Here is a 15,187-nt window from a genome sequence, read left to right as displayed (position 1 = left end):
CGCCCCCACCCCCGTCCCCACCCCTGTCCCCGCCCTCGCCCCCGTGCTTCAGCATTGAGGCTGCTGGGCAGTGTGACAGGGTGCTGAGAACTTGATGACATCTCCCCTGAGTTCAGAGGCAGGGGAATACAGGCTGCAAAGAGAACATCAGACTCAGCAGAGGGGAGAACCGTGATACCTGAGGCCCCGGTAGGTGGCATTAGGAAGGGAGGGGTGAGGAGTAGGTGGGGTGGAGAGATTGACTCCCCAGCCAAGGTGGGCTGTTTGGAAAAGCCCCGACCCCAGCAGGCAGGGAGGACGCAGCCTGGGCCTGCTCCAGGCGCTGGGGCGCTTCCCGCAGGTGGCCCTTTGATCTTCCAACAAATAGCCTATTCAACATCTCCAAGACTGGGCTGGCCTCTGGCAGCCAGAGTGGGAAGGTGGGAAAACACGAGAGAATTGTCTGCCCAGGATCAGGGCCTAGAATTGGCTAGGCAAGGCCGACGGCACTTGAGGGAGGGAGCTGGCGGGGGTAGCCCTGGCGTGGGGATGACTGGCTGCTGGCCAAGGACTCCCCTGAAGGCTGCAGGCTGGCCTCAGGGCTGGGACTCCCAGGCTCTGCTGCTTGCCTTTGCAGGTTCTGGGGAGACGTGGGGTGGGGGAAGGATGACACGGACAGTACCCGCCTGGGGGAGGGGGGCAGCTCTCTGTGTGTATATGGATTGAAGGGAGATAGAGACCTTTACACAGAAACAGCCTGGCTCTATCCCATCTACCCAGCCCCCAAGCCAACCACCTCCCTCTGGGAGGCACAGTGGGGTTGGAGGTTGAGTTTCAGGGAGACAGTAGGCTGGATCATGAGGTTGAAAAATCTCCCTCCCTCCCCATTTTCCACCTGGAGTTTAAGATGAAACCAAAGGCCATGTCAGTTTAGTTTTTGAAATGATAACCATGCAAATGGCCAGACTTCGAGTTCTTTCTCTCTGATAATCAGTTCTGGATGTCTCCCCTTCCCTGTCACCATGGAGCCTCTCTAGATTAGGGAAGGTAACCCTATTTGCATATGGTCAAGTTCAAGGGAGAAAGTTTGGTAGTGGGCTAAGGGGAGACTTGCTTGCAGTACAGACATAGTTCTGACTTCCGACTCTCCTCTGGTCCTCAAGCTGTGTGTCTTTAGCTAAGTGACACAGCTACCCTGAGCATCAGTTGTGCCCGTTTGTCCAGTGGGTTGACAGTAGCTTGAGTATACCAGTAGCTCTTCATTGCATGCCTTTAAGGAAGGAAAGTTGGCTCAGGAATAAACTTTCAGTGAAAATATTTTTGTCATCCTGAGACTGGATCGAAAGGTAAAGAAAAATGACTTAAAGATTCTTTTCTCTGAGTTACAAAGCTGGAGAGATGGTTTTGTCCATGGTCTGTTTTCTCCCTGACTCCTGCCTGATCCTAACCATGGACTCATCTTTGAAGATTTAAACCCACCACTGAAGCTCTCCCCGGCTTGTTTTCTCCTTTGCTCACTCGCTGCTCACTCACTCCTTCACATTCTGCAGGAGAAGCAGTCAGCACCCCCCCCTGTGAGGTCTTTGGCTGCTCCTCGGAGACACTGGCAGGAGGGGAGGGAGCTTGGAGCGGTGGGAAGGGCAGATGCCTACCCAGTGGGTCCCAGCAATTCTCTCACTGTGACCCTGGGGCAAATCATCTCAATTCTCCAGCCTCTGTCTCCACGCGGATCGCGGATCGGATCCTGTTTCCTTTCCTGGGTTGTTTGTGAGGATTAGAGATGTAAGGGCTAAGATATTTGGCTTGTGGAGCCCAGAGAAAGGCCAATCTCGTTAAGACCAGATTTCTGTTGCTTGGTGGTCAATGTCTCCAGGTGGTCACAGGAAGATGAGCAGATGTGGCCTCAGGACCTCTCTTTGGGTTGGCCTTTTATTTATTTATTTATTTATTTATTTATTTATTTATTTATTTATCATGACTGTCTGATTCTCCTCAAGCAAGTCAACTCAAACAGCGCTTGGAAAGATGCTTTGGAAAAATCTCGAAAAAGCTGGCTGCTGGGCATGGATGGCTCTTGGGTCATGCTGGAGCCCCGGGCTAGCTGCGGCCTTTTGGGAGTCTGGCTGCCTGGGTGCTTGGCTTAAACAAGTCGGAAGGAAAGGCAGAGCTTGCTCTCCTACCTGCTTGTTTATTCTGCCTATCTGACCTCAGAGCCCATCCCCCCCAATGGTTTTAATGACTGTAACATGACTCTTGACTGGATCCACTGGCCCAGCTACTCAATCGTGCCCTGCCTCGCAAGAGCATGTCAGGTGGGGCTGTCTCATTGGAATCGTGGTGGGCTTTTAGCTGGGGCAGAGCAGCATTCCCTCAAGGCCCTCTGTAAGAAAGGGTGAAGAGAGCTAGCTGCCCAGAGAGTGACTCCTTCTTAGAGGTGTGCCGCGAAATATGGGACTCTCAGCAAATGGCTTTGACTTCCTCAGGCCTGGAGCAAATTACACAATATAGACCGTCACTGGTCAGCACCTCCTGTACACACCAGCTGTCGAAACAGCTGCCCTGGGATGCCTTGGCTTAAAGATTTCCCAAGAATGGTTTGATGGCTGTGGCTGCTGTCCACCTGACTGGGGTGGACACTTCCCAGCTCTTGGCTGTCACCAGAGAAATAGGACAAGGATGTACGGAGACCGGGGTCTCCCCTTAACTCCCACAGAGCAATTGTCCTCGGAGATGAAGATTTCTAGGAAGGGAAAACTCCTCAGTTAGTCAGAGCTCCCAGCAGCTTACAGCCTTCTGCCCAGACGGAGTCCCACTCCCGCTTCGCCCTTCTCCACCCTCTTGTGCAAGCCCCAGCATCCCAACTGGCTGACTCACCCAGGCCAGGACTCCAGCCTGTTAACAGAAATGCTGTGAGGCTCCGACCCTGCTGAGGATGGGCCTGGGCTCTTACCCACCCACCATGTGGATGGAAGCTCCTTGTCTCTGGTGGTGTTCTGAGTCTCTCTCATTCTCCAGCCGAATCCTGGAAGGGGTACTATGCTTCTTAGCCAGGAAATGACTGGGACTAGAGCTGGCCCTGGACACAAGCTCATGCCTGCTCTATGAGCAAGCTGGGGACGTTTGTTACTGAACAGTGGTTCACCTGGGACATTGGTGTTCCATCCCCTGGGTATGTGTGGTCATATCTGGACACACTTTAGGCTGTGACAGTGAGGTGGTAGGGCACCAGTTGCATCTGGAATGGGGTGGTTGTAGCTACTTTCCTCTAGCCAATAGCACAGCCCCACAAAGCAATGAGGTGACCCAGTGGCTCCCCAAGGCTCTCTTAGTGTTGCCCTCTGATCATCAGGCCTGACTTCTGCCCCAAAGGATGTGATGACACCAGTCCGGGCTCTGGCCCAGGGTGGAACCACATTCTTGGTCTTCAGCTCTGATGTCTATCTGGGGCTATTGTCCCATGTTTGGTTTCCATTCCTGGCAAGAAGTGACATCTGCATGTCCCACCCTCCGCTCAAAGTGAACATGCCCCAACCTGAGCTCAGCCTCCACCTTCCCACCTGATCCTCTCCTGTAGCCCTGTGCCCAGGCCCCATCCCTGCCTCCTCCCTGTCTCTCCACACCCTGCCCTACTTGGTTCATGCCCCTGCCACTTTTTTTGTGTGCATGTCCCTTTTTTCTGCTCCTGGCCTGGTTAGTGTGTTTTTATGTCAACTTGACACAAGCAAGAGTCATCTGTGAAGAGGAACGTCAATTGAGAAAATGTGGCCATCAGATTGCCTGAGGGCAAGTCTATGTGGCGTTTTTTCTTGATTAATGATTGACATGGAGAGTCCAGCTCTCTGTGGGTCATGCCACCCCTAGGCAGGTGGTCCTGGAGGGTATAAAAAAGCAGGTTGAGCAAGCTGTGGGGAGCAAGCATTCCTCCTTGGCCTATGCATCGGTTCCTACTCCCAGGGTCGTGTCCTTCTTGAGTTCAGGCCCCGACTTCCCTTCATGGCAGACTATGAGCTGTAGACTCTTTCTTCTACAATTTGCTTTTGGTCATAGTGTTTATTACAGCTCAGCTTCCAAGCTCCTTCAGCTCCCAACCCCACGGCCCCAGCCAGCTTTCTTCCTCACTGTCCATTAAGGTTTTTCTCTGGTCTGAGGAGATGCCTCCTGAAACCATCATTGTCTCTTCAGGGCTGTTTTTCGTGAGTGCTGGGGTTGTTCCACACCCATCTGGCTCTCTTAGCTAACCAGGGAGGGTCCAAGCTCAGTGCTCTTTTGTGGAGTACCGCAGGCTCTGCAGGCCATTGACCAGGGTCTCAGTGGTTCTGAATATCCACTCCGCAGCCAGAATATCTCCACAGTATGCCTACATGGTGCATGGGCTCTGGGAGCACCTGTTGACTCCCAAGCTCTTGGTCATGAGCTGTTTGCTTATTCACACACTAATTTGCTAGTCTCTGAGGGGAATTTGTGAATCAACGAAATAAAGCGAATGAATGAGTTCATTCAAGCAGTAGCCATTGACAATTTTTCTACCTGTCAGACACTTTAAATATCTTGCTAAGATTTTTCTTTTTCCTTTTTCAGTTCTGGAGACTGAACATAGGACCTTGTGTGTGCTAAGCAAGCACTCTGCCACTGAGCTGTATTCCCAGCCCATTATTTTGAGACAGGGTCTTACAGTGTTTCCCAGGCTGGCCTTGAACTTGTTATCCTCCTGCCTCAGCCTCCGGAGCAGTTGGACAGTTAGGGTTTGACTGTTGTCTTTTTTTTTTTTCCCTTTTCTGAGATGACATTTCCAGTTTATTAAAAGTAGGAGCTGAGGAACTGGAGAGCAGCTCCTGTACTTTAGAAACAGAAGGTAGTAAAGAGGAAAGTGACTTATTCTTACACGGTGCACCACAGGCACGGAGGCGAGGAACACAGCTGGTGGAAGGACCTTCTTGAAGGGTGGACCCAGTCACAGACTAAACCTCACTTTGCCTCTGGAAGCAGACCGATAGTCTCACCATGTTCTACCAAAAGCCGCTCTCTGCTGTATCTGCTGCACAGGGCTGATGGGCCGAGTTAGAGAACATTCATGAGTGGCTAAAGAGAAGAGAGAATTCCTAGGTACCTGGGGAATGTTGGTGTTCTCATTTACCAAAAGGGAAGCATGGTGGTCCCATGTCACAGATGGAAAGCTGAAATTTGCAGAGGCAATGGGCTAAACAGATAGCAAAGCTGATCCACAGAGCTTAGACTGTCAGCCACAGACCCAAACCCTCAGAACCTGCTGCAAAGGCATCCTGACTGGCCCAGGTAGCTAGCTTTTCAGCCAGCCTGAACTGTCTTTTGAGACTGTTGAGGCAGCAGTTAGAGCTAAAAGCAGGGAATCTTGATGCTGAAGAAAGAGGAGCAGGGAAGTGGGGGAGCCCCAGGAATGGTGGCCTTTGGCGCTTTCTCTGGAGGTTCTTTGGAAATGCTGGCCTGGCACTCATTGTCCCTCTTGCCTCATCTGCTTGGGCATTGCAACACTTGGCATGTCAAGGAACACAGTGCTGTCCTGGGAGAGCAACCCGAGTCGTGGGAACCCTGGGACTGGAGCGTCCAGCTGTAGGGGCAGGGCCTGGATGGTGGGGCCACAGTTAGTCAGGGGCCTGGCAAGGGAAACCCTGGTTGTGCAAGCAGAGCTCTGACAGGAGTGTTTTGGGCCTCTGTGGAGACAGGACTCTTCCGTGTGCCTCAGGGAAGCAGGAATTGTTGCTTTGCCTGTGAGGGGGCACCAGGCACAGGGAGGAATTTGCGGGCCTCTCAGCAGGCTGGGAGACTTGGAACCACCCTCCCTCTGTGTCTCCCTCAGCTTTCTGAATGAACGTGGGGCTAGTTAACCAAGTCTGGCAAAGGAAGTGATCAGAGGGGCTTTCAATCCAGCATCTCAGCTTGCTATCTCACCGAGTCCAGAGGCCAGTGGGGCCCAGTGGCTGTCCTGAGAGGAATGAATAGAAGCGTATGTTATCAGATGACCCCACCCCAGTGCAAGCCACAGAAGCAGACCGGGATTTCTGTGTGAAGCTGAACCAGAGGGCAGAGTCACATTCAAGCACAGGTGCTTACTGCCTTCCTCCCCCTCCAGAGTGCAGACCTTCCCAGAGAGGAAGAGTCAGAGGATCAGAGCAAACCAATTACAGGCCTTTGTATATTTAGCTTTTCACACTGAAAATGCTTGCGGGGGAAGGGAGATCCTTTGAAATCAGGAACATCTTGTTGGGTAGTGTTGATGTTGTTTTTGGAGGTAGGGCCTGGCTGCAGCAGCCGGAGATGCCACACAAAGGGCGCATTACCAATATACAAGGTTATGCCTAATTACCTGAGATAGCCTCCTCCATGGGGTGAAGATCAGTTGTCATCAGTCCGGTATTAATTACAGCCAAGGCGGGTTTTCAGCTCATGACTCAGGGCTGACTCAGTACTGGGGCAGGCGCTTTCCATGGCCTGGAGCTGAGGTCCCCCCTCTTTTTTTTCCTGGAAACGCCTAAGCTGGCTGCCAAACTCCTGGACAAGAGCATCAGCTTTTTCTGGGAGGCCCCACACCCCTAGTTAAGCTCTTGTTTCTGTGCTGCTCATGGGGGGTGGAGTGGGGCTCCCACCCCCTACCCCCTACAGGGAGGCTAGTTGTCTGCATCTCTGGCGGTGTGGGAGGAAGCCTGAGCCTCTGCTTTGGAGCAGTGGAGGGTGGATTTGCATCCAGGACTTCCTGACTTGGAAGATATCTATATATCTATATCTGTCTGTCTGTCTATCTATCTATCTATCTATCTATCTATCTATCTACATACATATATATGTATATATGTATATCATATATGTTATATATATATAAATAAGACATTATATATATAACATTATATTATATATTACATTATTATATTATATTATATTATTATATAGTATATATATGTTATATATTAAAATTTTAATATATAGTTATATATGTATAGATTTGTAATACATAATATATATGTGTGTGTATATATGTATATGTCTAATTTTTTTTTAAACGCCATTGTTCTTTCGAGGTTTCTCCCAGCTCGCTGGAAAGAAACCAGGGTTCTGTCCCAGAAGCTCAAATGAGATGGTAAGTTGCACGTGAACACTGCTCAGGACTGAGCTTGTTTCTAGTTCCTTCTCAGGGAAGACAGGCCACGTTATAAAACAAGGGTGATTTTTCTGGGCTGGGTGGAGAGAAAGGGTCTTGTCATCAATCCCGGCCTTAGTCTGGATGGACTGACTGACTGAGCCATCTGTCTCATTTATCTTCTCACTCACAACTCTCTAAGATCTTTAGTCATTCCCTGACTGTAGAGGCTGGACCATCCTGAGTGAGCTTGAGATAGAGAATACTTTCTAATCCCCCTCTCCAAACAAGTACCTCTCTTCTCTTCACATTGGCTCCCTGATCCTCCAGTGTGAATCTCCCATGGGTAAGAAAACTCTCAGGTTTAAGAAAATGTGAAGGAACTTTTCCCAGTCTGATTGAGATGATGAGTTTGGTTTTCCTGGTCTGGAGTCGACAGTGTCTTTCTGGAAAGAGTGAGGTGAGAGTCACTTTGAGTTGGTGCTGACAGTATACGAAATGGTACTAGTTACAATCTTCTACTGCTCACCAGGTGGCAGGGGTGGCAGAGGGTGACCTTTTGGACTGTGAGTGCCTCTCAAGGAGAGAGAAAGATCTTACCCAAGGGAAGATGTCTGAGAACGAAGGGTCAGCAAGAAGGCCATCATGACTGTGAATACCATGGTCCTCAAGGACACAAGAGGGTAGATGCGAGCTCAACAGCCTTCCCTTGGGACCAGGGGCTGTTTACACTGACCAGTATGTATGTGTGCGGGAAAGTTATTACCTAGTGGGTATTAGGGTCAAATTTAGCCTGTGAATTAGATTGGGAGATGTCCCAGTAGGGAGGAGCCTGGAAGTAGTGTCTAAGACATTTCCTTTTGGGTGAGAGTAGAAGTCTTAGCTTTTGGCCTTCCACCTTTTTTTGATGGGTGGATGGAGGTACAAAGAAAACTAGTACATCTTGTTCACTATTGTCCAGTTTGATGTGCAGGACAATACTTTAACTCAGATCAGTCTCGCCAAGGCTATGACCCATACCTCCCTGGCAATGACTCTTAAGGCAAGTGGAGAGAGTTCCATGGTCAGGAATCCCATGAGTGAGGTAACTCGTGTTTGCAGGGCAAAGAGCTGATTGGATGGGGAAGAATGGATTCAGTTTTTCCCAACTCCCAAATAACCTGCCTCCCTCCTGTCCTCTGCCCCTCCCCCTTCTCCTCGTCCTTCCCCTCCTCCTTCCTGACTCCTTCCTGTTGTCTCCTTTTCCTGTACTGTCTCTGTTGTCTGTATCTCTCAGTATCTCTTCTCCATGGGTATCTCTTTGCTGAATCATTGAAGGTGTAGACTCTGGGTAAACCCTCCTCGGCACAGAGGACATTGGCCACTGGATCAGTCTCTACATCCCTCTGTTCCTGTACCTGTGTTAGACCTGATGTGATCAGACTCTCACTGGCTCCCACCCTGGAGGGTAACTTGTCACCAAGGTCATTGCCTTCTTTGGTTGCAGTAGCAGGGGCTTGGGACCTATTCTGTTGAAGGTGCTGTTTAGCTTGGGGCAGGACTTTGTGCCCCAACTGTGCACTGTGTGCCTGCCTTTTATGGACCAGATAAAATTGGACTTCAACTCTCCTTTCCTCTAGGCCCACAGAGTGGGCAGGTCTGGTTGGGCCTTAATCAGCTTTGTTCCCTTTTGGTGTAGACCATGGTGGGGAAGAGAAGGGTGAAGGGAAAAGGAGAAACTGCTAATGCCCGTGGGAGCAGACTCTGGGTCACACAGTTGTTTTATATGTGTTTGAAGTTGCTGTTACTCTTTGGGTTAACGTAAAGGACCTCACTTGGGGGAGGTTCCACAGGCCAGACACAGCAGGCCCTGTGAGCTCCTGTTGTCCTGATTCCACAGCAGAGCATTCAAAGGGACAGAGATGTTGAGGCACCTCACCACCTGCACACACTGGAGCCAGAAATGAGACCTACCCACTCTGGCTCCAGAATATTTATGGGCTTACAACTCGACCTGTGCCTAACATCCATGTTTGCGGGAGAGAGAAGAGGATGGAAGGGCCACTCCTATAAACATCAATGCCAGATCCAATGGTGTCTGGTTTGTTTGGTACTGGGGATTGAACTTAGGTCGTCATATAAGCTAAGCATCACTCTGCCTCTAGCGTTTCCCCTAATCTTAGCACCAATAGGATTAATACTCTCCTCTCTTTTGCCTCCTTGGCATAGCGTTGGGGGTTCCCTAGTCTCAGGTCAAGGGAGAGAGGGGTGGATGTTTCTCCATTCTTACCCTGCTTTGAGGCTCACAGGAAGAGGTTCACAGATCTGACAGTGGCTGGTGACATCCCACTGTGCCTGATACTCTGGTTGCTAATTCTTAGCAAAGGGCCTGTGGTTGATGATGTCAGAGCCTGTCAAAGGCCCCCTGGCTTCACAGGGGGCCTTTGACTTTTATTAATTGACATTTGCTTTGCTGAATTGTCCATGACCTTGACATATAGGTAGAGATACCATCAAGGGCAAGAGCCCTAAATGCAGTGGCCTGTGGTGCAGTGGTCAGATGGCTAGTGTCTCTCAGCAGGCCATGTGGGTGAAACCAGTGTCCCCATCTCTCTCTCCGTCTCTCTGTGGTTCTTGGTGTTAAAACTTTCACTTCTGGCTTCTTTCTCCAGGGTCCTGGCAGCAGCACAGGGAGGATGAGAAGAAGTGTGTGGAGCTTCTTGAATGGCGAATACATTCTGCACAGCTGTCCCAACCATGGCTCTTGCCAAGTTCCAAGTCGCTGTGGTCCCCAAGGGTGCTGAGGTGGGAACAGAGCACAGCAGCCTCTTTGGAGGTGAAATCCAGTTTTCTTCTGGAAAACGGCTACTTCTGATTGCTAGAGAAATAGAGGAAAGTCTTTAAAAGGCTCCAGCATTCCCGCCGGCCCCCAAATTGTCGGCCTCCAACATTTTGATGATTTAAGTGTTGACGGATTAAAAACATGTGGTTCGTGTTTCCCCTGAATTCAAACACACGCTGAACTTAAAGGGAAGTTAAAGAAAGGGAAAGACTTTAGGAGAGCAGGTCGGGTTTTATTTACTCAGTGTCCTGACTTGGGAAAGTTGGCTTGAGGTACTTATGGGTACACCTCCAAATGGGCTCTTGCAGGCCTCCGGAAATGTCTTCAGTTGGCCGAGAGGTAGTACGCATTTGTGTCTGAGGTTGGGGCAAAGGTGGGGGCCTGATTCCTTCTACTGCTGAGCTGGACCCAAGCCAACTTTATATTTCTCTGGACATGGAGAGAAGGCTACATTTTTCAAATGATGAGCTTCAGCTTCCTGTCTTCCTGAAGGGTACACCCCGAACCTGTATTCCACCTCAGCCTGACTTTACCCAAAGATCCTAACACTCAAGTTAGTAAACTTTTACTGAGCATGTACTAGGTGCTGTTCTTGGTAAGTTCCTGTAGAGGGTAAACCCTTTACAGCCCCAGGCCCACAGACTACTTTGATCCAACAAGCAGGCTTTCCCACCCCCCCCCCCCCCAGCCCCCCATTCTCTCCTGCTTCCTCCCTCTCCTGCCTGTTTCCTGCAGGGACTGATTGCAGCTAACTAGGACAGGAATGGGAGTCCCTTTCATGTGGCATAAAGGCTGGAGTCTGGACCCTCTCAAATATCTTCGGAGTTTTATGGTCAAGCCAAGGAACCAGTAACTTTGTAGAGAGAGCTCTGGTTGCAGCAGTGACTGGGCATGGGGCCTATAAATATGTCCTGCAGGTCAGAGAGGAGTGATTCCAATTTTCCCACTCCCAGTGAACAATACCGTCCAGAAGTTCTTGGCCACAGTTTGGATATGTACCTCTAAAAGTCTGTGGATGATCCAGCTGGAATGTTCCATTGAAGCCAAGGAACTGATATTGGAGAAGACTACTGTTTGCATGGCTTTGTTTATATAGATCACTCCGTTAGTCACCTAGTCACCCCAGAAGCAGCATCATTCCTCCACAGGGGAGGTATGAAGGCTTAGAGTGAGCAGGAGCCTGGGATGGGGGCCATGGGTAGTGAGGTAAGGGAAGCAAGGCTGTGGACCGCTGGCTTGGGGGATGCCGGCCCTTCACATCCTTCCTTGGCTCAGCCATCCCACAATCACCGTGCAAGATCAGGGTTTTTTTTTTTTTTTTTAAAGACTTGTGCTTTCCCTGGTAATATAAATAACACATGTTCCTTTTTCTTTCAGGAAAGTGGGGGAATTTAAAACCACATAAAGAAAATTAGAATCACCATGTCCTTGCTTTCCAGCAACCCCTGAGTATGTTTTGTTTACATTCTTCTTGGGCTGAGGGACATAGACAGACAGATAAGAAAGGGACTGACAGACACTCAAGAAGATGAGTGAGCACTGTGTGTTTGTGTGTATATGTGTGTGTCTCTCTGTGTGTGTTTGTATGTGTTTGTATGGGTGTATGTGAATCTGTGTATGACATATATGTGTGTGTATGTATATGTGTGTATCTGTATATGTATGGGTGTGTGTGAATCTGTGTATGATGTATATGTGTATGTGTGTTTGTATGTATATGTGTGTGAATCTGTATATGATGTATATGTGTGTGTATGTGTGTGTATTTGTGTGAATCTATGTATGTATGTATGTATGTATGTGTGTGTGTATGTGTGTGTAAATCTGTGTATGATATATGTGTATGTGTGTGTATATCTGTGTATGTATGTGTGTGTGTGTGTTTGATATAGAGAGAAAGATTAGAAATCAATGTCAACTTTGGGTATCTTCTATTGATCTCTACCTTATGTTTTGTGACAGGGTCTCTCATAGACCCTGAAACTCAGCATTTCAGCTATTCTTACTGGCCTTCGAGGCCCTGGGATGCACTTGCCTTTCAAAGCCCTCAGGTCATAGGATGCACTTGCCTTTCAAAGCCCTCAGGTCATAGGATGCACTTGCCTTTCAAAGCCCTCAGGTCATAGGATGCACTTGCCTTTCAAAGCCCTCGGGTCATAGGCTCTCCTCTCCAAGCCTTGCTTTTACACAGGGGCTAAGAGCTAAACTCAAGTCCTGCTTGCTCCATAAGCACATCCCCACTGAGCCTTCTCCCCAGCTGGGATAAGCATTTTAAGGTTTTAAGAGTTGATTCTCTTTCATAGAGTGCTTCAGTTACTGATTATTAAGGATGCTGTTGCCACTCATTTTCTCTGGAGATCTGAGTCTCAAAGAGGGAATGACCCATCTCCACTTATATCAGGAAATCACAACGAATTTCCTTGCGGCTACTGCTGGAACTGTGCTCCAAAATCTGCTACCTCCAACTCCAGCAACGAAAGCTTCTCTGTGGAAGTTCTTCATTCTCTTACTCCAGAGGCATCAGCTACACTTGGGAAGGAGGGATGCTGCAAAGAGGGGCACAGGAGAATCTGCTCAGGCAGCCTCACTGGCTTCCCTGGACTCTGTCAAACATCTGGTTACATGTTGTGGGTCCATCGTGTTTCCATATGTCCTCTCCTTCTCCTTTGAATGAGCCTGTGTGCCTGTGTGTGGTGTATGTGTGTGATCTCTCTTTCTCTCTGTATGTGTGTGTTCTCTATGTCTGTGTATATATGACTGTGTATCTGTGTACACCTATGTGTGTGTCCTCTGTGTGTGTCTGAGTGTAGGTGACTCTATATCTGTGTACGCTAATGTGTGTTATCTTTTTCCTCTGTATGTGTGTGTTCTCTATGTCTGTATGTGACTGTGTATCTGTGTATGCTTATGATAAAAGGGGTGGAGATCTAAGACTGGAACCCAACCAAAGACACAACCCCCCCACCCCACATTTACAACATACGTTAATACAAAATGATTATGAAGGTGATGTATTTTTACAACAGGCAGACAGAAAAGAGGAATAAGAAAGATTACTAGTGTTCCTTACAAGCGGATCAGAACCAAAAATAGAAAATAATTACATGATAGAACTGAAGAAAACTTGACTGAAACAAAGACTTTCCCAGGACTTGGGTCTATATTTCCAAAACTTCTTTGTCATGTAAGACTTAGATCCATTAATTTGGGTCTGCCATGCCCCTTATGATCAGTAAGGAGAACCATCACACTCTTTACCATGTTCTAGTCAATTGTGGACACCCACAGCTAACGTCCAACTCCTCTTTGCTAAGTCTTTACAAAAAGTAAATGTCCCAGGAAAGGCACCTTCAAGAAACTGTGGATTACAACATTGCTTTCCAGGACACGAGTGAGTGATGCTCCTGCGGACACCTAGGTTGATATGCTATAGTGATAGGGTGGTGAACATAGTAAAGTCTCAAACTGAGTAAACCACTCCCACTTAAAAATAAGAATCAGTGTGTTAGAGAATGTTGTGAAGGACCTGTTGGCCGGGTTGAATCTAGAAGGTCTTACTGGTCCCCAGAACAATCCAGTTAGTAAAAAGCCAAATTCTTACACTTTTGAAGATACTTGGGATTCTTAACACTACTGCAAAGATAACAATTAGCACCCTCTCTGAAAGTTATTATGTCAACTAGAAATATTCCCCCATTTTAACATATATTGACATAAAATTATTACAAAGGTGACATTTATTATAATAGATGGAAAACAAATACAGGAATAAGCAAGACTACTGGTGTTTTGTTTTTTGTTTTTTAACAAGGAGATAGAAACAAATGAAAGAGAAAAATATTAAGTGATGTAACTGAAGAAAACTTCACTGAAATAAAGGATGACTCAAGGAGAAATATGACTCAGGAAAGGACACCATGCATATGTCCTTGAAGAAATTAAATCCCAGAATAAGAAATAAATTTCTTTTTTTTAAACTTTTATTGCATTATGATGAGAAAAGTTACATGATTTCAGTTTATCTGAATTTGTTAACATTTAAAAACACATTTTAATTAAATAGAATTGAATCACTTTCTTGTTCCCCTTTTGTACCACTGCTCCTCCCATAGACCCCCCTTTAATACCTACAATATCTTTATTGTCGTATTCCTTAAAATTTATAAAATATTATAACAATAAAAATAAGTATTATAAAAGTTGTTTGATATAAAACAACAATCAATTTAACAGTCTTATGTAGATGCTCATCTATAGCAATAGTGAAAATACATTTTTCTCAATATAAATTTTAAATAACTCCAAACATATTAGCTGTATACTTAAAAATAATACATCATTACTAGTATTTTTTTAAATGAACATGAATATATAAAGTCTTTTTGTTCGTTTTGTATTTAGTAGAGTTTAAAATCTCGGCTCTTACTGTGATACAAGCCCAAAATAAGAACAATTTTTAGACATTGGGTTTCATTGTAATAAGGCTGTATTTCAATGACCCTCACATCACCAAAGGATTTTACCTCCATCGTAGCTAAGGTGAGAGTTGATAGTTCTGCTGCACCAAGAAATGAATTGTAGGCTGGATACAGACTTCCTGCTATGGTCAAAGCTATTTGACTTGAGTGAGTGACTTCATTCTTAGCCCACAGAGAACAGGTTACATTCATTTAAGAAATGGTGTAGGTATTAAGATGGTCTATCCATAAAGTCATTCGCCAACTGTTTCAATGAACAATGGTTCTACTTGGAGGGTGGCATAGACATTAGGTGAGGGTAAGAATTTGATTCATTAGCTGTGATAATTTGGAAAAGCATTCATCTCAGAGAAAGAGTAACTTATAAAGTCCTCTTCTTCAAACTTGATACAAGAGTTACAAATGTCAAGCAAAGCATTCAGTCTTACTTTGTTGTTCTCTTACAAGCCACCCCACTAGTTAATTGTCTATGTTTCTTTGGGTATATAAATACTTTTGAAATATATAAGCTGTTCTAAAAACCATAGTATAGTGTAAAAACATGAAATAAACAATACTACTAATAGAGAGGCTGAGATAGGAGAAGCAAGATTTCAAGACCCTTATGTTGTACACAGCAAGACACTGTCACAAACAAACAAGCTGACAGTGTATATAGATTGTACAATATTGGACCTATTTCTCCAATTACCAAATTAGAGCGATCATTGGATGACAATCAACAAATTTCCAGTTCCTCATATTATTGGATTTCAATCGATAAGGATATGTTGGTAATATTAATTTTCAAATTAATATATT

At 46.8% G+C, this 15,187-nt stretch overlaps 1 long non-coding RNA gene across 1 annotated transcript; it reads left to right on the top strand.

Moving 5' to 3' along the window:
* Positions 1 to 70: 70 nt before the first annotated feature.
* On the top strand, positions 71 to 10,072 carry LOC116079933. The gene is made up of 3 exons (XR_004114222.1): positions 71 to 189; positions 7,029 to 7,087; positions 9,739 to 10,072. It is a non-coding gene; the product is annotated as an uncharacterized LOC116079933 (long non-coding RNA).
* Positions 10,073 to 15,187: the final 5,115 nt, after the last annotated feature.

Source organism: Mastomys coucha, unplaced genomic scaffold (genome assembly GCF_008632895.1).
Source record: "Mastomys coucha isolate ucsf_1 unplaced genomic scaffold, UCSF_Mcou_1 pScaffold6, whole genome shotgun sequence".
Lineage (NCBI taxonomy): Eukaryota > Metazoa > Chordata > Mammalia > Rodentia > Muridae > Mastomys > Mastomys coucha.
This window is presented reverse-complemented; position numbering and strand designations above follow the sequence as displayed.